Raw genomic sequence first — 27,122 nt, 5'->3', positions numbered from 1 at the left:
GTTCACTCATGGATTGATAGATTCATTTTATTTATTCAGTCCAATATACTTTCCGAGTATTTGCAGTGTGCTACTCTCTCTTCTGAAGTTTGGTGATAAAAAGACAAGTTGAAGCCAGGAACAAGATGGCAATATTTAATAAATGCTCCGGGGAAAAAAGTGAGCATAAGATGAGAAGAGAAAGCTGAGCAAAAGGAGAGCCTGTGTTAAATTTGAACTATTCAGACATTTGGACTCAGGCCAATCCTGCTTTCCTTCATAATGACACTTTATGAAGGAAAGAGAACAAAAGCAAGTGTGTAGTTTTCCAAAAGCAAACAAACCCATATCTTTCAACTTTTTATCCACAACTATTATCTCTGTAAGGGAATACTTCTATATGTTCAATAAAACAATCTGATTATAAGAGTAGTTTATTTGGCAATATCTGTGACCTAAAAACATGCATTTATTTCTCTTTAGCGTAGCTACAGGATTATAGTTCGCCATGTTGTAAATAACGGGGAAGGAGCACCTTACTCAAGTTATCAATAAACACTGAAAGGAATGAAGATATTGGTTTTAATTTAATGAATGCCTCCATGATTGTTCCTGATTCTCCTTGTTTTAATATTTAATTAATCTACTAAGTTTTCTTCTTAGCCATGTGAAACAATTTTGCAATAGAAGACTTCAGATGACATTGTAATTTTTACAATGGATAAAGCACAGACTGAAGCCTAGTCTAATACAACCTTCCTAAAGGTGTGCTCTGCTCACCTGGTCATCCTGTTCTGTCACAGCCAATCATTATTACAATACACAGGAGACAGAGGGCGTCTGGAACTCAGGAAAATAGGAAGCAACAGAAGGATTCCTTGAGGACACCGCACTATGATAGTTTGCCATACGTTAAGCATAATTATCCCCAATAAAAGGAAGGAATACATCCTTGATTTCTAATACAAATGTCTAGATTCTGTTCATAAAAAGACTGATAAGCACCCTTGCCTAACTATGTAAATATATCTTCAGAAATACTTTAATGAAAATATTATTTTTAAATGTGTTATTGTATAATATGAGTTGTTTTCTCCCAAATTCCTGTGTTGAAATCTAACCCCCAGTACTTCAGAACGTGACCCATTTGAAGCTGAGATCTTTATAGAGGTAATCAAGTTAAAAGGAGGTTATTAGGATGGGCACTAATCCAATCTGACCAGTGTCCTTTTAAAAAGGAGACATTTGGAGACAGATATGCACACAGGGAGGACACGATGTGAAGATAAGGGGAGAGGTGGAGGAATGCTTTTACAAGTCAAAGAAAGCCAAAGATGGTCAGCAGAACACCAGAAGGTAGCAGAGTGGCGTGGGACAGACTCTCCATCATAGCCCTCAGAAGGAAACAGGCCTGCCCACACCATGATCTTGGACTTCCAGCCTCCAGAATTATGAGACAGTAAATTTCTATTGTTTAAGCCTCTCAGTTTGTGATAGCTTGTCATAGCAGCCCTAGCAAACTAACACATCGTGGATGTCTCTTCTAATACTGTCTTCAAAATATTGACTACTGCCTTGTTTCTGGCTTAGCAAATAGCTTCCGCCTGTTTGGTTTTGTAACCCTCTGTGATCCCAAATATTAGTAATTGAAAATAAAAATAATAACAGCTAGTATGTTTTTGAGCACTTACCATATCCTAAGCTTTACTTTGGTTGGTTCTGAGCCCATGGGATAAATGGAGAATGATGGAAAGGCTTTTCATGTGGAAAGAGTAACTGTATTATTTAAAGTTTTAATAGTAAATACTGAGTATATTTTATTCAGTCACTGAAGGTTTGGGGATAGGTTTAAAGTAGCTAATGTTACTTACCCTAACACAGAAATTGATACCTTGAAGTAGAGTACTGCTCCAAAAAAAATCCAAAAATGTAAAGCCTTAGGGTAATGGTATGTGATGAGCAAAATGGGTACACACTTAAATTAAAACTGATACTGCAGGCTGGTAATATGGCTTTGCTCAAACTATTGCCTGCTCTACCTTAGAAGAAAGACTGTAGGCCTACGATTCATCTCTAGTTAGGTGTTGAAATGCTTCACTGCCCTACTGTATGTTGTCTATTATGAGTTGCATTCCACAAAGTATTACCAAAAAAAAAAAAAATTCAGAGAAGAATTAATCAGCTTGCAAGCAGAAATGGGAGACAGTTTAGAAACTCAAGGTCTTCCAGGGTTGAAAAACCCAGCTGCTTGTAGAGATTGAATTGAGAAGACTTTGAGTGATAAGACAAAAGTCTTTCAAGTTCAATAGTGACTCAGGGCAAAAGTTGGAGTAGGAGTGTGCTTGACACCAATTGTTCAGAAGACCCAATGGTGGCCAGCATTAAATTAACTGGGAAAGAGGCATGAGGGTGAGAAAGTAACCATGTAAAATAAATCCGAATAGTATTTTTAGGAAATATCTCTGGATAAGGTTACTGGTTACATGGTACTGGTTGAAACTAATAGATCAGAAATCTGCAGGGTTTTTAAAGGAATTGTATCATCAAGGTGATATAGTTTGACTGTGTCCCCACCCAAATTTTGTCTTGAATTGTAGTTCCCATAATTCCCACATGTTGTGGGAGGGACCCGGTGGGAGATGATTGAATCATGGGGACCGCTTCCCCCATACTCTTCTCACGGTGAGAACAGTCTCATGGTGAGTAAGTCTCAAAAGATATGATGGTTTTATAAGGGGAAACCCCTTTTGCTTGGTTCTCAATTTCTTTCTTGCTGCCACCATGTAAGAAGTGCCTTTCGCCATCTGCCATGGTTGTGAGGCCTCCCCAGCCATGTGGAACTGTGCGTGCATTAAATCTCTTTTTCTTCCCAATCTCAGGTATGTCTTTATCAGCAGTGTGGAAACAAACTAATACAGTAAATTTGTACCAGTAGAGTGGGGCGCTACTGTAAAGACACGTGAAATGTGGAAGCAACTTTGGAATTGGGTAACAGGCAGAGGTTTGAAGAGTTTGGAGGGCTCAGAAGAAGACAGGAAAGTGTGGGAAAGTTCGGAATTTTCTAAAGACCTGAATGGCTTTGACCCATATGCTGATAACGATATGAACAATGAAATTCAGGCTGAGGTTGTCTCAGATGGAGATGAGAAACTTTTTGGGAACTGGAATGAAAGTGGCCCTTGCTATGTTTCAGCAAAGAGACTGGTGGCATTTTGCCCCTGCCCTAGAGATTTGTGGAACTTTGAACTTGAGGGAGATGATTTGGGGTATCTGGCAGGAGAAATTTCTAAGCAGCAAAAGTATTCAAGATGTGACCTGGGTGCTGTTGAGAGCATTCAGTTTTAAAAGAGAAACCAAGCATAAAAGTTCAGAAAATGTGCAGCCTGACAATGTGATAGAAAAGAAAAACCCATTTTCTGAGGAGAAATTCAAGCCAGCTACAGAAATTTGCATAAGTAACGAGGAGCCAAATGTTAATCACCAAAACAATGGGGAAAATGTCAACAGAGCATGTCAGAGACCTTTGCAGCAGCCCCTCCTATCACTGGCCCAGAGGCCTAGGAGGAAAACATGGTTTCATGGGCTGGACCCAGGGCTACCTTGCTGTATGCAGCCTAGGGACTTGGTGCCCTGCATCCCAGCTGTTCTAGCCATGGCTAAAAGAGGCCAAGGTACAGCACAGGCCATGGCTCCAGAGGGTGCAAGCCCCATGCCTTGGCAGCTTCCACATGATATTGAGCCTATGGGTGCACACAAGTCAAGAACTGAGGTTTGGGAACCTCCACCTAGATTTCAGAAGATGTGTGGAAAGGCCTGGATGTCCAGGCAGAAGTTTGTTGCAGGGGTGGGACTCTTATGGAGAACCTCTGCTAGGGCAGTGTGGAAGGGAAATGTGTGGTTGAAGCTCCCACACAACGCCTACTGGGGTACTGCCTAGTGGAATTGTGAGAAGAGGGCAACCATTCTCCAGACCCTATAATGGTAGATCCACCAACAGCTTGCACACTGTGCCTGGAAAAGCCACAGACTCTCAACACCAGAGCTTTAAAGCAGCCGGGAGGAAGGTTGTACCCTGCAAAGCCACAGGGTTGGAGCTACCCAAGACCATGGGAACCTACTTCTTACATCAGTGTGACCTGGATTTGAGACATGGAGTTGAAGGAGATCATTTTGGAGCTTTAAGATTTGACTGCCCTACTGGATTTTGGATTTGCATGGGGCCTGTAGCCCCTTTGTTTTGACCAATTTCTCCCCTTTTGAATGGCTGTATTTAACCAATGCCTGTACCCCAATTGTATCTAGGAAGTAACTAACTTGCTTTTGATTTTACAGGATCATGGGAGAAGGGCCTGGCCTTGTCTCAGGTGAGACTTTGGACTGTGGACTTTTGAGTTCATGATGAAATAAGTCAAGACTTTGGGGTACTGTTGGGAAAGCATAATTGGTTTTGAAATGTGAGGACATGAGATTTGGTAGGGGCCAGGGGCAGAATTATATGGTTTGGCTGTGTTCCCACCCAAATCTCATCTTGAATTGTAGCTCCCATAATTCCCACATGTTGTTGGAGGGACCTGGTGAGGGATAATTGAATCATGGGGGCGATTTCTCCCATACTGTTCTCGTGGTAGTGAATAAGTCTCATGAGATCAGATGGTTTTATAAGGGGAAACTCCTTTCACTTGGTTCTCCATTTCCCTCTGCCACCATCATGTAAGAAGTGCCTTTCACCTCCCACCATGATTGTGAGGCCTCCCCAGCCATGTGGAACTGTGAGTCCATTAAACCTCTTTTTATTTCCAGTCTCAGGTATGTCTTTATCAGCAGCATGAAAATGGATGAATACACAAGGAAACCACAAGTCCACTCTTGGAAAAAGTCCTATTTTTGAATTCAAATACTAAAATCAGTTCTTGGACACCCACATAAAGAAAGCAGCATTTGAATGCCTCCTCCAAGAAGAACATCTCTTCAGACTGTTTAAGATGTGCTAATGACAATATTGACATGGAAGAGTCTCCAAGAAGGCAAAGCCAGTAGCCACAGAGAAAAACATGACAGGGTTACCCTCTCAGAGAATAAAATCAAGGCCTCATCTAGCAACCTCTTCCTCCCTACCCTAGCCCCACCTTGGGTGTGAGACTTCCACAATGTCTGTGTAGCGATATTTCAGAATCACTAAAGAATATTGATTATTGTATATTTCCTATTCTTCCCCTTCCCAATTCAGAATATTCATTGTAGACATCCTGTGTTTGGCAGTGAGGTGGGGTGCAGATAACTTGTCATTTTGGTTCGTAGGTCACCTGACCATGAGGAGTCACATATAGGCTTGATGGAGAAGATTTCTAGAGATCTTGCTTCCTAATATAGAGTTAGTGGATGGAGGAACATTGGGTTCTTTCCTTTAGGGAGAGGGTGAGTGTGAGTATGTTTGATACATGAGAAGACAGATGTTTTGTTGACCAGAGTATGAACTATGGCTGAGACCATAGTATGTGTTTAACAGACTTTTTCTTCTTCCTGGGCACATAAGACAGGTGCATGTCTTATTCTCCGTTGCATTAAGTTGGGGGCCATGTGACTTATTTCTAGTCAATGGACTGTGCAAAAATAGCGGGAAATACTTTTAGACCCACCCCTTAAGACAATACTGCACAATCCTCTTTTATTTCCTTTCAGTGTTGACCTAGTACATTTTTCAAAAGTACTACATGTTAGAAGTATCTTTGTCCCTGAGTCACCAGCTAGAAAGGGAGCTGCTCAAGAGAGCTTCTTGACCTGCCGTGGAGTGTGGCTTAAGGAAAAAGTAAACAGAAATTCTGAGGTCTATTTGTTACCAAAGCATACCCAAGTCTACCCTTCCTCAAATATTCGAAAGATACTGCAGCCCATGCTAGGCCAATTTATATTCTGTGCTATATGTCAAAAACAGTTTGCAGTCATGTTAAAAGTCTAAGGCAGTCTAATCCAAAATACAGCCAGGCATTACACTCTGGTTTGACAATCCAACCAGAGCACCATCTCCCAAATTACTCTGGGTAATACCTGTTCCAGTGCATCATTTTTGGCTCACCAAAGCTAACTTTTCCTCAAAGGATTAGACAGAAAATAAATATTATTTCTATAGGAATCACTAGTAAATTTAAAAAGAGATTTTACTGTATAGTCATAAGAGTTTTGTATCACACACTTAAATCTATTTCATGTGTCTCTACATGTGTCTTTCCAGTTTTTGTGAGTTACCTTCACTCCCATAAGTAGGGACTAATCTCACTTGTCCTGCTTTCTTCCTGGATGTTGGAATAGATATTTCAATACAGATATCAAAAAGACAATAAAACTAAAGAAAACCATTAATCACTCCTCTTTGATGGCCCTTGATTTGATGTCCTTTTGTTTCCTCTCCTGTGGCATTTTCTGTAATGCATGAAAGGTACAAAGAAGGAGTCAAAAATTATGCACAAGTTAGGGTTGGTGAAAAGTCTAGCATTGGGCAGATAGTTCTTCACTTTCACAGTTGCTCCTTTTCCCCAGTGGTCATAGACTTAAGACATGGTTTGCTCATTTTTCTTTTGGAAAGTTTGCCTTTATTTTTCCAAACTGAATTATGAGACTTTTTATAAATGATCAGAGGGAAAACTTTTACATATGCATTTTCTCTTTTTATGTTCTTAAATTTCTTTCTCTTTTATTATTTTTTTCTTGTTGCTTTTGACTTTTTTCTTAGTTTTGGTTTTTCTTTGTGTTATCATATGAAAGATCTTCTCCACTTCAAGATTATAAAAATCATCCACTGATTTTTCAACTAATTGTGTTTCTTCAATTTTTATAAATTTAAATCTTTGATCCATCTTAAGTTTTGCATAAACCATGAGATAGAATTTCAGGGATTTTTTTCTTCTGATAGCTATTGGGTGGTTCTGACAATATGTTTTGAATAATACAGTATTGTTTGCTCCCCTGTCAATTTATTATTATTCTGTTAAATTTCTACATGTACTTATTTCTATTTCTGGAGTTCCTATCATTTTTATCTTTTTAAAAAAACATTCTCATATAGATTTCAATTTATTCCGGTTTTTCTCTCACTGATTTAATTATTCTTTATTTTTCTGATGTCTCTTCATCTCTCTTAGGTGTTGGTGTTCCCAGTATTTTGTCCTTGGCCACTCTTCTTCTTCTTCTTCTTCTTCTTCTTCTTCTTCTTCTTCTTCTTCTTCTTCTTTTCTTCTTCTTCTTCTTCTTCTTCTTCTTCTTCTTCTTCTTCTTCTTCTTTCTTCTTCTTCTTCTTCTTCTTCTTCTTCTTCTTCTTCTTTCTTTCTTTCTTTCTTTCTTTCTTTCTTCTTCTTCTTTCTTTCTTCTTCTTTTTCTTCTTCTTCTTCTTCTTGAGATGGAGTCTCACTCTGTCACCCAGGCTGGAGTGCAGTGGCACCATCTCAGCTCACTGCAACCTCCACCTCCCGGGTTCAAGCAATTCTCCTGCCTCAGCCTCCCAAGTAGCTGGGACTACAGATGCATGCCACCGCGCCCAGCTAATTTTTGTATTTTTAGTAGAGACGGGGTTTCACCATATCAGTCAGGCTGGTCTCGAACTCCTGACCTCAGGTGATCCACCCGCCTTGGCCACTCAAAGTGCTGGGATTACAGGCATGAGCCACTGCACCAGGCCCACTCTTCTTCTTTTTTACATTTTTCCTATTATTGGAAATCTACTTCCATGATTTCAATCAATAGCCACATAGAAACAACTTTCAAATTTCTATTTCCTGGTTTGGGCTCTCTCTGGAGTGCCAACACAGTCACCTATTATGTATATATCCCTCTTTATCTTTTGTTTGTCTCAAACTCAACATATCTAAAATGGAAGCTTATCACTCCTACTCTCTCCCGTCGCCGTAGCCTAAATCCCTTTTTCCTTTGCATTTCATATCTTAGTCATCAGCAGTACAGCCCAGCCCATTGCCCAGACTGAGAAAATCAGATTCATAAATCATCGCTTTATACCTCCTTTTTCATAATTGTCATGTTTACTCTAGCTAAGAAACATTTCTCTAATACATATTTTATTCCTGTCCCTTAATTTGGGACTCACATTTCATTTAGACCATGATCAAAGTCTCTACTAGTTTCACCATCTTCAGTATCTGCCATCTTAGCCACTCATCCTTCACATGGTTGCAAGAGCTATAATTTAAAGTACAAATTTGATTATGGCAGTCCCCTACTTAAAAGCATTATTCGTCTCTACAAAGCCATTTTTTTTTAAAGCATTGTAAGCACTCTCAACCTTATCCTTATCTTTTTGGCCTTGTCTTGCACTACAAACCCTGTGTTACAGCTCTTTTTGGCTATCCCCTGTACACTGAAGATGCCCTTCCCTTTCACACTTCCAAATTTTGCCTTTAATCCACTTTCCTTCTTTATCCACTTTTCACATGTATTTGAGCCTTCATGACTATCTAATTGCACATCTTCTCTCTCTTTTTTTCACCTTCCCAGTAGATGTACTCTGTTTTTCCCATTCACTTTAAACAAACTTTCATAATAACATTTATCACAAAATATTATAGTTATTTATTTGAATGGCTGCCCTTGAGGACTGAATTATTTTCTTATTCATATTTGTATTCATGGCATCTAGCAAGGACTATGCCATACAGTATGGGTTCAAAAGTTGTCCTAAAATTGAATTCAAACCAGAAGAAAATCTCTAGTAACATTTGGACTTTTAATTTTTTTTAACGTAACAGCAATTCATTCAATATACCACACCCACATCTATTTTCTTTTGGATGAATTACCTCTCCATCAATGAGTACTATCTTGGTATGGGAATAATTTCAGGTCATTCTCTCCTACAACTTGAGATAATAAATCCAATTTCTTTTGTGTTCCTTTTGGAACAGCCAGTGAAGAACATGTGAATGTATGTATGTGAATGATTGCATGTGAATGATGCAAGGAACAGAATGAATGGTACAAGGAATGGAATGAATTATTCAATGACTGAGGAGCCATCTGTAGGTCAGTCATCTCCTCATCATCAACAGCAGCAGCACTGTTCGCACTCTAACTAGGTTACAAGATGAAGCTTGATTGTTTCTAGCCCATTTACCATGCAAAGCTTCCTCTGTTGTTGATTGAAAGTCACCTTTACAATGAGCTCTATCGTGACCAACTTAAAATGATAATCCCTGCACACTCCCAGTCCCTATACTCTGCTCTTTTTTCTTTTACACAACGCCTACTATCTTCTAACATAGTATATCATTTTTTAAATTTGTTAATAATTTATCCACTCCAGACTATTTTGTGCTTACTGTTTCCAAGGTGTATCTTTTTCCATCCATTTCCTTTCAGTTAATCTGTATTTTTATATTTAAAGTGTATCTCTCATAGACAGCATGTAGTTGGATTGTGCATTTTTTGTTCTAAGAATTTCTGCTTCTTTTGGACCATTTATACTACGAAAATTTAATTCAATTATTGATGTGGTTGAATTGGGTCTGCAATTTTATTATTTCTTTTCTATTTGTTTCTTCTTTTGTTTTTCAGTTGTTGATTTCTGCCTCATTTTGGATTATTAGAATATCTTTAAGCCTGTTTCAATTTATCTATTGGCTTTTCAGTTATGTTTCTTTGCATATTTTAAATGATTTCTCTAGGGATTAAAATATGTCATTCTTACCTATTTACAGTCTACTTAGAGTTCATATTGTGCTACTTCCCATAAAATACAGAAACCTTGGAATCATATAGGCCTATTAACCACCCATCCTTTAGGTTATAATTGTCATATATATCTATATTCAGTATAACCCCCATGAGACAATGGCATATTTTCTGCTTTAAGCAATCTAACATACTTTAAAGAAACTGAATGTAAAATAAAAGCCTTTTTTATTTATCCAGATAGTTACCATTCTTGATGCTCTTCCTTCTTTCCTAAAAATCCAAGTTTTCATCTGGTATCATGTTTCTTCATGCTGAAAGACTTCCTTTAGCAATTCTTATGGTGCAGATGGGCTAGTGACAAATTTTTTACAGTTTTATTTTATTTGAAAATGTTATTTCTTCTTTATTCTGGAAAATATTATGTTCACTGGATAATTCTAGATAACCACGCTTTATCTATTTACAATTTTTAAGATGCTCTTCTTCTGATCTCTCATATTTTCCAATAAGTCAGAGACCAAACTGTTTTCCCTTTATATGTAATATGTCATTTCTCTCTTGCTGTTTTCAACATTTTCTCTTTATTGTTGGTTTTCAGAATGGTTTTCTTCATTTTGGTACTGTTCTGGGTCCAACTTTCCTGAGTCTACAAATGTATGGCTTTCACAGAATTTGGGAAGGTTTGGTCATTATTTATTCAAATATTTTGCCTCCTCTATCTCTTTCTCCCTTGGCTTTTGGACTCCAATTTTATGTACATTTAAACTTTGATATTTTCCCACAGGAGTTCTCTGATTTTTTTCAACATTTTTCTCTCCATTTATTAGATTAGGTCACTTCGATTGACATATATTCATGTTCAAACACTCATACATCTGTTATCTCCATTATACAGTTACAACCATCCAGTTAATTTTTTATTTCAGATATTGGTTATTTCATCCTATATAATATTTAAAAATTCTTTTTTGAGGTTTCTTAGATTTTTATCATAAGCATACTTTTCTTTACCTTATTAAGCCTAGTTATAATGGTTGCTTTAAAGTTTTTGTCTGCTAATTCAAACATCTGGGATGTATTAGAGCTGGCTACCATTGACTGTATTTTTTCCTGAGAAAACTGACTCTTTATATATAGAATGATTTTACTTCATTGTGGACATCGTGAATGATATTTTGTGCAGGCTCTAGATTCTGTTACTTTCCTCTGAACAATGTTTTATATTTTAGCTTTTTTTTTTTTTTGAGACGGAATCTCGCTCTGTCGCCCAGGCTGGAGTGCAGTGGCGCGATCTCGGCTCACTGCAAGCTCCGCCTCGTGGGTTCACGCCATTCTCCTGGCTCAGCCTCCTGAGTAGCTGGGACCACAGGCGCCCACCACCACGCCCGGCATTTTTTATTTTTTATTTTTTTGGAATTTTAGTAGAGAAAGGGTTTCACCATGTTAGCCAGGATGGTCTCGATCTCCTGACCTCGTGAGCCGCCTGCCTCGGCCTCCCAAAGTGCTGGGATTACAGGTGTGAGCTACCGCGCCTGGCCTTATATTTTAGCTTTAATAGGCGATTTACTCGAGACCAGCCTGGTCAGCATGGTGAAACCCCATCACTACTAAAAATACAAAAATTAGCTGGGCGTGTTGGTGAGCACTCAGCTACTCCAGAGGCTGAGGCAGGAGGATTACTTGAACCCAGGAGGTGGAGGTTGCAGTGAGCTGAGATTGCACCACTGCACTCCAGCCTGGGTGACACAGCGAGACTGTCTCAAAAGAAAAAAAAAATGGCAGTTTACTTAGTGAAACCGTAAATACAGACTTAAGAGCAAGTCAAGCCTCCTTTAAGACATTTTTCCCTTTTGCTGGGCCACTTGCAGTAAGCCCTGCAGTCACACGACTCAAAGATCAGACAGAGATTTGAACATAGTTTTTCACCAATTTGAGTCTTCTCTCTCTGGCTTTTTCTCTTCCAGTATTCTCTTCTTTACTTTCCAGCAACTATGGTTGTCCTCAAATTCTGTCTCCTGGTTCTTCAAGCCAAAGACTCTATGTTTTCTATCAAGGTTTTATGTGCCCCACATGGAGCCATTGGTGTCCTGTCTTGGCTTGCCCATCAGCTAAAAGATATTGAAACAGGCAACTCACTTTGTGAGCATATAATCACGTTCATGTATTCATGTTCAAAGTCCCTTTTTGAAGTTTTGAGTCTCTTTAAGAACCAACATGTTTTTATTCCCTTTCCAGAGCCTTCAGGTGGTTCAGTTCAGCTGTTGTCCAACACTTATAGTTATCTTTGGGAAAGCCAATCAGAGAAACGTACTCAGCCACACTAGAACAGAACACCTCCATGTCTTTATCTGCTTTGTTATTATATTATATATTTTGCATCCTCAGGACAGGCATCATTATTTTTCTACTGATGCATCCAAATAACTAAGAACTATGCTTGGCATATAATTAATACTCAAATTATGTGAAATAAATAATTGCATTATAAGGTGTCTGAGAATGCCTATAACTAAAAACAAGACAAATTATGGAGAAAATATAAAACTTTATTATAAGACACAAATACCTCATGAATGAGAAAACTCAATCTAAAAAAAGTGTTATTTCTAAAGTAATATATAAATGCAGTGTAATTACATTTAAAATTAAAAGTGGGTGTTTTTCTTGGATATTGATAAGCTGAGTCCACAAATTTATAAGGAAGAGCAAAAGGCCAAGAAAAACAAAGACAATCTCAAAAAAGGAAAAGATGAAGTGTTCTTTCCTGACTGACTAAATAACCTTTTACGAAGCCAAATAATTATTTTAATGTGTTGTTTACACAAAGATTGACAGAAATACCAACAAAATATAAGATAAAACCAAGAGGCGGCTGTTTCTGTAAGTGGCCTAGGGTGATCTGTGAAAATGGCTTGCTATTCACTGAACCCAGAAAACCCTACAAAATCATGCAAATCAAGAGGTTCAAATGATCATGGTTCAAATGATCATGTTCACTTTAAGGACACCCATGAAATGGCCCAGGCCATTGAAAGTATGCACGTATGAAAAGCCATCAAGTATCTGAAAAATGTCACTTTGTAGAAAGATGTCTACCATTCCCAGGTTACCATGGTATATATAGTTGGTAGGTAACGCCCAGGCCAAACAGTGAGGTTGGACACAGGGTTGGTTATTCAAGAAGGGTGCTGAAAGTTTGCTATATATGCTTACAAATGTAGAGTAATGATGAAGTTAGGGATTTGGATGTAGAGTCTATGGTCATCAAGCATATCTAAGTAGACAAAGCACCCAAGATGCCCACAGGATTTACAGAGCTCATGATGGGATTAACCCGTACATGAGTGCCCCCTGCCACATCAAAATGATCCTTACTGAAAAGAAGCAATTTGTTTCTAAACCAGAAAAAGAGGTTGCACAAAAGAAAATGGTATTCTAGAAGAAACAAAAACTATGGCAAGGGACTCAAGAATAAAATAAATACAAACAAAATTTAAAAAAACAACAACAAGAAGCAGAGCCACACAAATAAGGATATTTCATTTCTGACAGGTGATATGTAAAAATCAACAGATTTTTTTTAAACAAACGGTGCTAGGAAAGTTAGTTATCTGGTATAAAAATAATATTTTATCATTCGTCTCACTCCAACAAAATTCCAGAGAGATGAAAAAGATTATTATAAAAAATAAAATGTTTAAATGATTAAACAAATTAGTACTTAATATTTATAGAATTTTGTGGCCAACAATATCTAAAAGAAGAAAATAATCTCAAAAAATATATATTTTATCTTTCTAAAATTCAAATAAGCTGAATGTCAAAGAAAAATCCAAAAATATTTTCAGTGCATATAATCAAAAAAGAATTTTTATCCTGACAATATAACAAACCACTAGTAATCAATTAGGAATAGACAAAGAACCTAGTATAATATGAAATAAATTATATGAAAAGCAATTCATAGTTGAAAAAAATAGATGGAAAAAATACATGATAAACATTTGAAAAGATGTAAAACCTAGATAGAAAATGGGATGATACAAACTTTAGAGGTGTGATACCCATTCACACTCATCAGATTGGCAAAAGTTAAATTCTGAGTGTGCCATGCATTGGCAAGCATGGAGAGAAATGGAAACTCACACACTGTTAGTGGTAGTGTGAATTAGTCATTGTTGGAGAGCAATGTTCGAATATGTGTAAAGTTGAACATGTGCATATTTTAAGTCCCAGCAATTCTACTCCTAGTACTATATCATAGAAAAACCATAGCACTTGGTCACAAAGAGACAAATGCAAAAATGTTCATGAATATTTGCAATAGTATAGATTTATAGTAACCTTCAAGCTCATAAACATAAGGCTATAAATAAAATGCAATATCTTTATACAAAAGAATATTATAAAGCAGCTGAAATGAATTAACTAGTGATCCATGTATCAACATAGATAAATGTGAAAATACAATAATAAATAAAAAATGCAGACGGTATACACATGACACCATTTATATATGCATTTAAAAGTGAAAAAACAATATTATATATTTTTATGGTTTTAAACCCATGTCATAAATATACATAAACTTGCATGGGAATGACTAAAACAAAATTCAAGAGTAGTTAACTGTGGGGAGTGAGGTGAATGATATGAAGAAGGAGATTCACAGTGTAACATTCTATTTCTTAAGTGGCTGGCGTGTACATGGATGTTCATTATGTAATTGTCCATATATTTTTGTATGACTGAAATACTTTATATAAAAATGGAGATAGTAAAATCTATATAATAGTGTTGTTTTGCGAAATAAATGAGATAATACTTATAAATATATATAGATATAGATATAAAGGGATGCTGTAATATTCACAAAAAAAATCTCAATGGGAAAATGATAGAAATTGGTGAGGTGGGAATGCATTTTCTATAAAATAAAAATAACCAGTTGGAATTTGTAATAAAAAATACATCATGGCCGGGCGCGGTGGCTCACGCTTGTAATCCCAGCACTTTGGGAGGCCGAGGCGGGCGGATCACGAGGTCAGGAGATCGAGACCACGGTGAAACCCCGTCTCTACTAAAAATACAAAAAAATCAGCCGGGCGTGGTGGCAGGCGCCTGTAGTCCCAGCTACTCAGAGAGGCTGAGGCAGGAGAATGGCGTGAACCCGGGAGGCGGAGCTTGCAGTGAGCCGAGATTGCGCCACTGCACTCCAGCCTGGGCGACAGAGCGAGACTCCGTCTCAGAAAAAAAAAAAAAAAATACATCATGAAAATATCTAGCAATATCAGTAAAGCAAAACATTAAAAATGCAATAAGTCAGATCTGTATTAAAATTTATAATATTATTGGCAGGATAAATACCAACTCAAACAAATGAAAAGATAAACTGGACCCCTAGGTAAGACTGAAATGTGTAGAGATGTTATTGTTATTCCTTTAAAAAATAACTTACATGGTAATCATATAAAATTTATATTTTATATGTTAAGTCACTAACACAGAAGTGTATTTTTAAATAATTTGGGCAAAAGGCTAATATTTTGTTAATAAAAATGTTTCTAAACCAATATAACAAAGTTAAGACTCCAGAAAATAAACAGGCTAAGGAAATGAGTAGGTAATTTACAAATGATGAAATACAAATAGCCAATAACCACAAAAAGTGCTTAATCACACCAGTCATTGAAACTATAATATTAAAGGAGCAATACACTTTACTTATCAAATTAGCAAAAATTTTAATAATCTAATAATACTCATTTGGGGAGAACTCCATAGTTGTGGCAGGAAAATGTCAGGAGTCTCCTCCATAGATAACAATGACAAAACATGGGCAAAAGCACAAAAAAGAACCATTTTAAGGTATCAGAAAACATCCAATGGCAAGCTTGAGAAATATTCATACTTGAGAGATGTTTATTCTAGAGACTGCCACTGCACTGAGCAGGAACTCCAAGTGTGTGGCTTTCTTGCCTGGGGAAGCTCTACAATTCCCCTGGTTCGGGTAGCAGGAGATGACAATCTTAACAACTTGAAGCAGCAAATAATAAAGTTCAGAACCGTAGAAGATCTGGAAATTTAATACTCCAAAACCTAAGCATAAACTTCACTCAAATCCTTAGCTGACTGCCGAATCAGCATTTCAAGATTGATAATTTAATAATAGTATGTAATTATGATAGAATAACATAAAATAATTAAAATATCTTTGAAGAATACTTAATAACCTAAAATAATGCCATGTGAGAATTCTAGGATTCCAAACTATATATACATACTGTGTGCCTTCACTTTCATAGGAGAAAAAAAGAAAGAAAAGAAGGAAGAAAGATTTTATATCTATATACCAGGTGTTAACTGTCTTTTGTGCCACTTGCTCCAAGAAAGCACAGATACTGTTTTGTTTTTGGTTTGGGTTTCTTTTTGGCAGAGTCTCACTCTGTCACCCAGGCTGGAGTGCAGAGGTATGATCTTGGCTCACCTCAACCTCCGCCTCCCAGGTTCAAGTGATTCTCCTGCCTCAGCCTCCCAAGTAGCTGGGATTACAGGTGCACACCACCACACCAGGCTCATTTTTGTATTTTTAGTAGAGACAGGGTTTCACCATGTTAGCCAGACTGGTCTTGAACTTCCAACCTCAAGTAATCTGCCTGCCTTGGCCTCTCAAAGTGCTGGGATTATAAGCGTGAGCCACCGTGCCTAGCCCTCACAGATATTCTTAGGTGAATTCATTTCTAAACCTTCCCTTCCCTGCGTGTGTATTTTTCTCACACAGGTCTATCTCAAAATGTGCCAAGGTATATTTTGGATTGTCCTTTTCCACCCTCTTCACCATTAAGGAGCTTTATGAATTTTTTTTTAATGGATGTTAGTGGCAGTTATCAAACTACTATTCTATTTAGATGCTAATAAATAAACAATGATGCAGTAGTTCTATTTTAAAATGTCAATACATACCCTTTGCCATAAATTATGTTTTGAAATGATTTAAACATAGTGAAAAATGTCTGATGTGAACCAAAACTTATTTAAGGAATTAGTAGTTATTCAGAATTTATGTTAGAGTATATGAACAAACAAGTTGAAGACCATGGCCTAAAGAGCACAAATAAAAACCTTAGTTGATCAATGGGGGTTTTACTGAAGATCTTGTTGGGGGACAGCTCAGGCAAAAATTTGTAAATGTTTTGCTAGATGCTTTGGTTCTTCACAGCACTTTTAGAGCACAGTGCCACAGGAGTTTCGGATTTGTTTTCCCCTGTTCTCTCGTCCTTACAGAACTGCAGCTTCCCTTCTCCTCTCTAAGATACCAGCCCAGCTTCTTTTTTCATTTTTGTTTTGTTTTGTTTTGTTTGTTTTGAGATGGAGTATTGCTTTGTTGCCCAGGCTGGAGTGCAGTGGCACAATCTCGGCTCACTGCAACCTCTGCCTCCCGGGTTCAAGCGATTCTCCTGCCTCAGCCTCTTGAGCAGCTGGGATTACAGGCATGTGCCAACCATGTCCAGCTAATTTTTGTATTTTTAGGAGAGATGTGGTTTCACCATGTTAGCCAAGATAGTCTTGATCTCCTGACCTCTTGATCCACCTGCCTCAGCCTCCCAAAGTGCTGGGATTACAGGTGTAAGCCACTGCGCCCACCGGCCCAGCTTCTATCTCCAGTCTTTTGTACCTAAATTTGCATCTGTGCTTCACAGTACAGAGCACTCACCTTTCTTAGAAGCCAGTCCAGAAACCATCTTCACTTACTTGACACTGCCTTTGGGCTTTTTGTTTTGTGAATATTACAGCATCCCTTTATATCTACCTATATCTATATCTATATCTATATCTATATCTATATCTATATCTATCTGTGTGTGTGTGTGTATGACTGGTAGAAAATTCTCCACAATTTTAATATTTATAAGGGATTTTTATTTTCTTTTCATGCTGTTCTGTATTTTTCCAAAATGTCCATGAAACTGTTTATTATGAAAAATTGATACAAAAAATTAGAAGAAATGAAATAAAGATTTACGGGAAATCAAAATGATAAAGGCAGTTTTATAAATCAATGGGAAAGGGATGGATTATTTTTTAAATGGTGTAGGGAAAATTTAGAAAACAAAAAGTTTTAGATCGTCACTTCATACCATATTTGAAAATAAATTTCAGATAAGAATTCAGTGTCACGGACTTTGTGAGATGCTCTTTTCAGTTCACAGATAAGAAAAACAGGCCTTAGAGTTGCTCACTTTCGTGAAGTGGTGTCACCCTCCAGGTAGGAATTTTCTAATCTAGAAGCTCAGTGTGTCTAATTCAGTGTTCTGTGTGGTAAGACCTTTGTTGAACAGAGCAAACACTTGCCTGCTTAGTACTGTTCAATTGCCAGTGGAGTGAAAATGGGGGCATTTGTGCAAAGGAGAGCCTGGGGACCTAGGGCCCCTGGGCCCTGCACTTCACCTTCAATCAGGGCAATATTCCTTTTCTCTGCTAAATATATGGGGATACTAAGATTCTGTTTGACGAAAGTTTTCTATTGCAAATACAAAAAGTGTTTGAAAAATGTGCCCTGGTATAAACATTCATATATTAGTTACGATCATTTCTTCAAAAATGATGCTACTAATGCTACTAATTAAAACAAAAAAAGTTCCTGTTTTTGGAATTAGATGTGAATCAAACAACTAAAATTTCTTATGCTTGCATATGCCAGAAGGGCTTCCCCGTAAAATGTTCTTTAGCTCTTGTAGAATATTGCCAAAGAGAATTGTGAATTCCATAGAGATTTTTTTTTTTTGCCAGTAATAGTTTCTCCTGCAATCTAACCTTGGCTTATAACATAAAGGAAACCACTGTATTCTGAGCATTTAGACAAAGAAGTAAAAGCTTTTAAAATTTGTCTGTAGTGGGTGTCAATATTTCTCTTTTAAGTGATAAGCCAACCATTACAGTATTTCATCTAAGAGTACAGTTTTTTCCTGTACAAGCATTATTAATGGCAGTTCACTACTTCAATATAATCTCTTCACATATTTTTTTTACATTGTAATGAACAGCATAAGCAGAAATAAATCTCATTAAGGCAGAATGCTTAAAATCTGCTACCCTGGGTTTGTCATCTTTTGGTACAGAATCTTTTTTTTTTTTTTTTTTGAGACGGAGTCTCGCTCTGTCACCCAGGCTGGAGTGCAGTGGCGCAATCTTGGCTCACTGCAAGCTCCGCCTCCCGGGTTCACGCCATTCTCCTGCCTCAGCCTCTCTGAGTAGCTGGGACTACAGGCGCCCGCCACCACAATAGTTAGGTGGATCGCTGTTCAGGTATGTTTAAAAATTCTAGGATTCTTTTTCTTGGACAAGAGGTATGTTGATGTATGAACAAAGGTAAGCGTGCAGATGTGTAAAGGTAAGACTCACTTAACCCTTACAGTGTGCCAGGCACTGTTCTAAGCCACTTATATTAATAATTTATTTAGTCTTTATGTTAACCTTAGGAGGAAGGTACCAATGTTATCTCCTTTTGGAAGATAAAGACACTGAGTCACAGAGAAGGTCAGTAATTTCCCAAAGCCACATGCTTATTAAGTGCCAATGTCAAGATTTGAAACTACACAATGTAGTTCAAGATTAGTCCCTTAAGCATTTTACTGTTTTTAATGGACAGTGAGGACAATATGTACAGTTTGACTTATAACTGATATGTGGTTAACTCCACTCACTTCTAGCACATTTCAGATGCTCAGTCATTCATTCCACAAATATTTATTGCATACTCATGATGCTGTGGGTATATATGTTTATATTCAGTGGACATCTGTTGGTTTTGCCCGTTATCATCCATGTTCCCTTTTGCTGAGAGGAGCATTCCAGTTTTGTTTGGGCAACTACACATTATCTATCAAACAGACCTGAAGAGAATGGCATCTACTGGCCTTAGATATGCCCCAAACTAGTTCAGTAGGACTCTCACCTGAAAATTTGATTCTTAAATGGAGTGATACAAGCATAAAAAAATAGCACTGATTCTTCTCTATGGCATAGTCTTGATATTCCTGTATCCCAGCTTACTGTAGCTATCAGGGTATCTGTCTTTTCTGTCATGTTTCTCAGTTTTTCCTTAGATGTGAGCTAATCCATGTTATTTCGATTATTTCCTTTTTTTGGTTAACTTAGCCTACTGAGTATGTTTGTTGCTTGCAACCAAAATGCCCTAGTTAATAAAGAAATAAAACTGGACCCTTCTCTCATAGAACTTACAGTCTGGTGGGAGAGACTACCATATCAATAAAAATGTTAATTGATTGTAGAAAATTCCCCTATCACCTGCCAACTTAGCTGTATGACAAGAGAAGTATGGGAGGTAAAAGGGGCACATAAGAAGGAGCACCTCCATTGGACTTGCTGGGTCAGGGAAGGTTTCCTCCAAGCATTCATGTTTAATTTGATGTGAAAGATCACTGAAAGTTTCTAGGCAAAGAAAAAGTATCTCCTGCAGAGAGAGCTACATATACAAAGGTCTGGAGGTGATGACATGATGTAGTGATAAAGTCAAAGAACTGAGAGAAGGAAGCTTACTGTGATGGGGTCAGATAGATTGAGAGAACAGACTACATTGGAAAGAATAAATCACGTGCCACTTTGTGAGCAGTGTTAAGGAATTGGGATTCAGTCTAAAAAGTAATCAGAAGCCACCTAAGGATTTTAAATAAGGAAGACACAAAATTAATTTTAGATTTTAGAAAAGTTGCTCTAACAGTATTGGGGATTGATTGGATTATATTAGGCCCCAAGGCAGGATGATCAGTGAAGAGGCTGTTTTAGTAACTCAGTCCAAATCTGATTATGGATTGCCCTAACGTAGAGGCAGCACGAAGGGAGGATAGATGTTTTGTGGATAAAATTGATAGACGAAGAATTCTGGGAAGATGGCTACCTGAATGCTGTTCTCTTCATCTCCATATCAGCCCCATTCTTCAAAACTCTTCTAATTAAATGGTGCTAGGGTCTATGAGACATAGGTTTCTCAGTACCCAAGGTAGTCCAAACAGAGGAAACTGGAGTGGCTTTTCTCCTTCTCAGGATAGATGTCCACGGTGGGCAGATTTTAGGGCGTCTTCGATGACTCCTGGGCATAGTGTTCATGCCTTTGGGTGATTTCCTTTCCTTGAATGTGGGCAGGACCTGTGACTTGTTTCTAGCTCTAGATTATGGCAAAGGTGGAAGGATGTATGTGACCACATTACATAAAATTGTAATACCTGTCTTGAGAGGAGGCCCTTTCCCTTACTCACTGGCTTTAATGAAGCAATCTACCATGTGTAAACTGCCATAGAGATAGACAGTCATATACCTAGAAACTGAGAACCTCAGTCTGGCAGCCTGTGAGGAATGGAATGCCACCAACAAACGAGGGGGCTTGGAAGATCTTATCGCAGTTGAACCCAGTTGAAAACCCACACTTGGTGGACACCTTAATTATAATCTTGCAAAGAACCCTGTTGGATTTCTGCCCAACAGAAACTATGAGAAAATAAATGCATGTTGTTTTAAGCTGCTAAATTTGTGGTAATAGCATAATGTAGCAATAAATAACTAATCTAATGGCCAAGGATGGTAAAGCAGCATACTCTGGAAAGAATGTGGCTGATAACAGCTTGGGCCCTTGAAGAAAACTAGACACTGGCTGTATACCTGGTCTCCTTGGCCCCCAAAAGCCAAGAAAGAGGAGAACCAGGGAACTCAGGTCCAGTGAAGATAAACACAGAAGAGTATGAGAAACCCAGAGAACTGGGAGACTGTTTTCAGAAGCATAGGTTGGAACCTTGTTCTAACTCCTCAGAAAATAAGAGGAGAGAACATGACAACTTTTACCTCTTGTGGGATGGTTGACATGGAGGGTAGTTTATCCACTAGATGTGAGCTCTAGTCATCCAGCAAAGAGAAATAACAATCAGTCTGTGGAGGCCCAGCAGCCAGAGCCAAAAAATTGGTAAGAATATACAAAGCCCAAGTGTAGTGAAATACTATCTAGAAAGAAACCAATGGCCATTGGAACAAATAATAATAATAATAATAATAACAACAATAACACTTAGGTAGAGTTGAGTCTAACTAAAGAAAATGTAATATTTCAGTGTAACCACATTCAGATAAGTTTGAAGAATGGGTGATCACTGTTGACAGACAAATTAATGCCTAGAAGATCAAAAAGAAATTTAATATAAAAGAACAAAGCAAGCCAGGCACAATGGCTCACACCTGTAATCCCAGCACTTTGGGAGTTTGGGGTAAGTGGATCACTTGAGGCCAGGAGTTTGAGACCAGCCTGGCCAACATGGTAAAACTACATCTCCATTGAAACTACGAAAAAATTAGCCAGGCATGGTGGTGCTCATCTGTAATCCTAGCTACTTGGGAAGCTGAGACACGAGAATCACTTGAACCCAGGAGCCTGAGGTTGCAGTGAGGCAAGATCATGCCACTGCACTCCAGCCTGGGTGATAGAGCAAGGCTCTGTCTCAAAAAAAAAAAAAAAAAAAAAGATACATGCTTATCCTGGTATTTTGGAGTTCAAGAAAAAGAGAAAAATCTTGCAGATGGCAAGTTATTCATAAACAAAAAGGAATCATAGTAACATCGGACTTCTCATTTACAATCTTTGAAGCTAGAAAAATGGTAAAATAACATCTCTTAGTACTGTGAGAAAAGACTGAACCCAACCAACATATCACTTGCCAGTGAGGGTGAAAGTAAGATATTTATGAATGCTTAGAGGTCCAAATATACCATTAGGTATGCTTCCCAGGGAGAATAACGATGAAAGGACACCAACCTAAACGAACAAACAAAACACCAGAACCAAAACTTCGTAACAGAAGAATTGAGAAGGTGCTGACCAAAAAACTTATTTTATTATATAGAGTTAATCTAAATGTCTGGAAATGGGTAATGTGTTAGTAGCTCTATACTGAAATGGAATTTTTGATAATAGTCTAGAGATGAAAGTATTAGATTTTCTGAAACAAAATCTTGATGTAGGGGCGAAGGTAAAGAGAGAAGGAAGAAGTTAAAATCTTCCAGAGCTCTCATTCTGGGAGAGCATGGGAGTTGGAAAGCCAAAGGAGGAAGTGAAATTTTACAATAGCTTCATTTGAGAGCTCTGTTCAATGTCCTGGCACTTCCTGCATAATACTATTAAATATCTGGGCATTTCAGTTGTTTTTCAGGAGGTTACTGTTGAATTACTTCATACTCAACATTGCATGAATCACAATACTATAAACTCTGCCTCATCATTTTCTCCACTTCTGTAAAGCACCTTGGAACCTTAACAAAGCAAACAGTTGTTTCACTCAGGAAATCACTGAGTGAGTGACAAAGGCTACTAATATTCAGTGGGATTTTCCTAAATACTTTGCTTCTTTTGACAGTTACCAAAATTGCTACATTTGGTAGCACTAAATGTATGAGCTCCACTCCTAAAAGCTCCTTTCCATCTGCAGGGAGGCTGGAACTGCAGCAGTCAAGAAGTGCCTGCAATTACCTTTCAGTACTGCAGAGTAGCTCTCCAGGTAGCACCTCCTCCCACCATCCTCAGCCTTCCTGTTCTGATCTGTATTCTGGGCTAGTTCTAGTACTTCTGCACTGTATGGGTATTTCCCTCTACTGACTCTATTCAATCTATTCATCCATTATGAGGAGTCTCTGCAGTACTCTTGGCAGCAGCCTCTTCTGCCTCCTCACTGTGTCCTACATACCCTCAAGGCTCAGTGCTTCCAGCTTCCTCTTGTCCCTGAAGTAAGTTCACACAAACTGTAAATATTACCAATGCCATCAACAACTATATCAAAGCTCTGTAATCATGCTTTCCCCGAGATCATTTACTTTCTCAAATCACACCTTACTTAGAACCTGGAAAGCAGTGTGATTCTCATTAGAGCCCGTCTGTGGGAACAGAAAGCCACTTACTCTTCCTTTTAATCATCTGAAGACATTTAGTGAGACTATGTTCCAAATGTAAATCCTCTGTATAATACATCTTTGCTTCTAGTTTGACAATTTTAAGTAAAATTATTTTTATTTTTATTGTTTTTGAGAGAGAGTCTTGCTCTGTCACCCAGACTGGAGTGCAATGGCATGATCTCGGCTCACTGCAACCTCTGCCTCCTGGGTTCAAGCAATTCTCCTGCCTCAGCCTCCCAAGTAGCTGGGATTACAGGTGCCCACCACCATGCCCAGGTAACTTTTTGTATTTTTAGTAGAGACTGGGTTTCACCATGTTGGTCATGCTGGCCTCGAACTCTTGACCTCAGGTGATCCACCCGCCTTGGCCCCCCGAAGTATTGGAATTACAGGTGTGAACCACTGCACCCGGCCCATTTTTATTCTTAATGAAATTTAGTTTAAATTTTTTTTTAAGAAAAGGATTAAAAATAGGAAGGATTACAGCCACAGATAAAAGAATTGCTTTCAGAGATAAAGGAATGAGATTTGGGATGCTGAAATTGAGTCAAGAGAAGTGGTCTGCGGCTGGCTGTCTACATTTCAAGGCTTTGAATACAAGAGGAAAATGGTAAGAGAAGGAGGAAAGAAGCAGTTGGACCTCAGTTATCTGATCAACATCTGTCAGAGACAAATTAGAAAAGAAAAATTGCATAATGGATAAGAAAAAGAAGAGACAAAACTGGAGGATGGTAGATCTGAGATCAATAGAGAGATACTGAAGCCATAGCCGAGGAAGGAACTCTGAAGGCTCAGAGGAGGTTGAGGCTGTGTGGACTTACAAAGGAGTAGGGGTGGGGATGGAGAAATGAGAGTGTATGGACTAAAAATCAGGCAGGATAGCTGTTTGGCAAAAAAGGGAGAGGGCAAAGAAGCAGTTGAGGCCCAAGTTGAGAAACTGATATAATTAAGGAAAGGAAGTATAACTGCCTGAGGGGTTTTTCCTGCCCATTGCACAAACAAAATCAGCTCACTGAAACCATGGAATTGCAGTGAAGAAAGAGTTTATGTGAAGCCAGCCATGCTCTGTGGGAGATGAAGTCATTACTCAAATCAATCTCCCTGAAGGCTTGGAGGTTAGGGGTTTTTCAAAGATAGTTTGGTGGGCAGGGGTTTGGGGTAGGAGGCATGCTCATTGGTTGGATCTGAGATGAAATCATAGGGAATTGAAGTTATCCTCTTGTGCTGATTCAGTTTTCAGGTGAAGGCCACAGGACTGGTTGGTGGGTCCAGATGAGGGTATCCATTTGTCAGAAATGCAAAAACCTGAAAATACATCTCAAAAGCCTAATCTTAGGTTCTATAATAGTGATGTTATCTGCAAGAGAAATTGGGAAAACTGCAAATCTTATGACCTCCAAAATAATGGCTGGTAATTATTTAGAATTCAAGCCCCTCTCATCGTCTTAACTTGGTGGCCTTTCATTAGTTTTATGAGAACAGTTTAGTTTTTAGAAAGGGCTATTATCATTTAAACTGTAAACTAAATTTCTCCCAAAGTTAGCTTGGCTCACATCCCTGAATGAGCAAAGATAGCCAGCCTGTGAGGCTAAAAGCAAGATGGAGTCAGCCATATTGGATTTCTCTTACTGTCATAATTTTGCAAAGACGATTTTAGAAGTGAATGACAGATTGCTGAAATGAGAGTTGTGGGATAGGCAGGGGCCAAAGAAGCTGCAGGGAGGTAAGCCAGAGTCGCTAAAATATTCCAAGGAAAGGAAGCAGACAGAAGAGGAGAGTCAAACAAGGTACATACAGGCTTCAGAGATGGCCGTCTTGTGACTGAACTGTGCATGCTGAGGCTCCAATCAGCACCCAGCAAGCGAGGCCGAAGTATCATCTTGGCACTACGTAAAATATTATTATGAACCACCAGTGATAACTGTATGGTACTTTGAAAAACCCTAATAGAGAACAAAATCCCTGCATCAGTGTGTAGCTTGTTGTAAGTATTCAGATGTGTACTCTAAAATTTATGGGAGAGAGAGTTCACTATAATCCTCATATTCATGTCCTCCTGAATTTGAGCTAGTCAATTTACAGAGAAGCACATACATTAAGAGGGAAGAAAGCTACTCTTAGGAGAAGAAATAAGCATTGCATTTGATCATGTGCCTTTCCAGGTAAACAATTATGTACCACTACTGAGCAGGAATTATGGTATTTAATCATATAATACTAAATATACTGTATTCAGAAGTTTTTTGTGTTTTAGTCAGGTAAGATGCAGGGTATAGAGGTGTTAACCTTTCCTTAAAATGTTAATGGCTAGATATCTTGAGATCTGTCTGATGTAGGAGTGGAAAGTGGGTGGTTCTTTTCTTCCCCATCATAAAGGCTCACAGCTGATAGCCCTATAAAGAAAGGCAGGTTAAAAAGAGAAAAGCACAACAAATTTATGAATGTGAATAAGTATGAGAGCCATACAAAAAATATGAAAATTCAAAAAATGGTTAGATGATTGATGCTTAACTACCTTCTTCATTAGGGAGAGGAAAGTTGGGGTGGAAGTGGGGGAGTGGGGAATGGGGCCCCCTCCATCTCCAGGACCAGATAATGGTTTGTAAATAATTGTTTGGACACTGAATGGAAAGGACAAACAATAGAAATGTGAGGGGTGGAACTGCATGGTGAACAAAGGTTGTCTTATTACGGAGATGCAGTCCCCCAGGCAATCTCTTGGAGCTGCCCCCAGAAGAATAGATGAAAATTCTGTCTGGGAGTGGTGATGAGTTTCAGCCTCTTCTCTTCTCTGGTGGTGAGTCTTTCCTGGTTGTTTGATGAGATTCCTAAGTAGGGCATTTAAGACAGTAGCATTTCTTTTAAAAGTTTTCTCAGTCAGATAAAAAAAGTTTCAGAGAAAGACCCTCCCAAAACTTTGGAAAAGAAAGAGGATCAGAGAGACGGAGACAGGGAAAGATACCTTGATGTTCGGCATGTCAAAGTGCTATATTTTGGAGTATTGTTTTCTGAGCCCCAACACTGATTATTAACACATCCTGGAATCACACAAATCTGATTTCAGAAAGCATGTGAGAAAAATAATGATCATTACCACAGGCCTATTAATGGGAGCGGGTCAGTAATTAAGCAGTTGTCTCTCAGTTCTAGCACATCTTCTTTAGTTGGCTTGTAGTGCTGGGGCTGATACTCTGCAAATTGCATTTCTTTTTTGCCATCTGGTTCCTGTTAAGTTTGGCCAAGTGTTGAGCACTGGAGGGAAAATGAAAGACAGGAGGGGGAAGAAAAACTTGCTCCTTTCCATTTGCTTGCTATTACTGTAAGTGTCATGCCACAAATGGCTGTCCCCGTTATTTCCAGAAATAGTTTTAGTTTTCAGATTCTTCTGCCACTCTCAGAATTAACCAATTGATACTAAGATATGAGCACAAGCTGAGTAGTGCCCACCTCTTCAGAGATCTGACTCCCAGCTCAGGTCAGATCCCTGAGGCCCCTCCTTCAGCCTTGTAGGTTCTGATAAT

Source organism: Nomascus leucogenys, chromosome 16, assembly GCF_006542625.1.
Source record: "Nomascus leucogenys isolate Asia chromosome 16, Asia_NLE_v1, whole genome shotgun sequence".
Classification (NCBI taxonomy): domain Eukaryota; kingdom Metazoa; phylum Chordata; class Mammalia; order Primates; family Hylobatidae; genus Nomascus; species Nomascus leucogenys.
Note: the sequence above shows the minus strand (reverse complement) of the source record.